This window comes from Etheostoma cragini, unplaced genomic scaffold (assembly GCF_013103735.1).
Source record: "Etheostoma cragini isolate CJK2018 unplaced genomic scaffold, CSU_Ecrag_1.0 ScbMSFa_888, whole genome shotgun sequence".
Lineage (NCBI taxonomy): Eukaryota > Metazoa > Chordata > Actinopteri > Perciformes > Percidae > Etheostoma > Etheostoma cragini.
In genome coordinates, this window is record NW_023269524.1 from 1916 (window position 1) to 3638 (window position 1723).

Here is a 1723-nt window from a genome sequence, read left to right on the forward strand (position 1 = left end):
ACAGCCGACTGCGCTGACCTATTGCGCCACAGAGACTGCGCCTGTCTGTTGTTTTATGAGCGGGACCTCGACCTTTAAGCCACAAGTATTTGCTTTATGACTCTTATAGGTTGAGCTGCACATGTATGCTTATCAGGGTATTTTCCTGTTACTCAGAAATTGGGGAAGCTGACTCTTTTGGAAGTACAAGCTGTACGTGCATTGTATTTTTCTTACATGTCAATTGGATTCTGACTTTGAATTCAAATATTTGGCATCCAAGAAAATTTCGGAACGGATGATGTATCAGTCATTTTGCTGCTGGTTTCTTGGTCACAGCAACAAGCTTGATCATTGACATACAGTTGCACGCCATGAATACCCCAAACTGTTGGGTGGGGCCTTATGTATTTTCTTGCATTACATCAGGGGACCTGCACACCAATGACCATCGGAGATGGCAAAAGACCTCACTGCCCGTACTCAAGTAGAAGTACAGATAATTGTGTTAACAAATGCTCTGGTTAAATTAGAAGTACTGATTTAACTTCTTTACTCAAGTAAAAGAAACAAAGTACAGGCTTAGCAATTTACTTAAAAAGATTAACTAGACTTGCCCCAATGGTGCTATTAAAAACCTCCTTCACCATTCTGGCGGGGACAATGTCTAAGGGACAGTTCGTAGGTTTCATGTGTTGTACAACCTCAGTAAGTAACGTCAGAGAAACAGGCTTAAATTCCTCAGCTGAGTGTGTAGGAGAAGCAGCTGAAAATAACTTACAATTAACACTGGTAATTTTCCTGATAGCTACTACTTTGTCAATAAAATAAGCAAGAAATTTCTCATATGTACTAATGGACACATCTGTCGGAGCAGAGGTGCATTGATTTATGAGTTAATAGTATTACATAACAATCTAGGTTCTTGGCGATTTTTGGCTATGGCAGAAGAGAGATGCTGCATCTTCACCACTTTCACAGCACTCTGGTATGTGGACAGACTGTCCCTCAATACACCCAGTGACACATGTAGATTGTCTTTCCGTCTTCGTTCAGCTTGTCTGCAGTGTCTCCTAAGGGCCCTTGCGGTGTCATTTAGCCAGGGGTCCGCCTTAGTTTTAACAGCTTTAATCCGATAAGGGGCAATAGAGTCTAGGGTTTCAGTGCATGTGGAATGGAACACAGAGAGAATGTTATCTGGGGAAGAGGGAGAGACCAAACCATTCTTGGCATAAAACTGTGAGCTCACAAACGCAGATGCAAACTCTCCAGCTGAAGAGGAGGTGATGCAGCGGTGACTAGAAGCTGAGGAGACAGGCTTGCGGGTGGTGAAACTGTCTATGTCTGTGGATCCTCATGGAGGCAGCTTGATTGGTTGTTATGCTCCGTTATTTGTGCAATATAACAGAGATCTAATGTTTTATCAAACTGGGTTGGGAGAGTAACCTTTCTGGTTACTTTTTGACAAAGAAAGCCAGTAACGTCACTCAAAGTAAGTTACTGGCTGGGAATCAAAGCCTTATCAACTGCTTGGAAGGTAGCTATGCTCACCACTATACCACCATCGCTGGACAATACATTGGACACTGCAAATCTTGCAACACATCTGGCTATTGAGAATGAATATAAATGCTCAAAGATGCTTCAGTGGCTTCCAGTACCTATTTGATATTATCATATTGTCCATGAAGGCACATCAGCCATTTGGTATAATGAGATGTGTGACCACAATTAAAGGATGGCT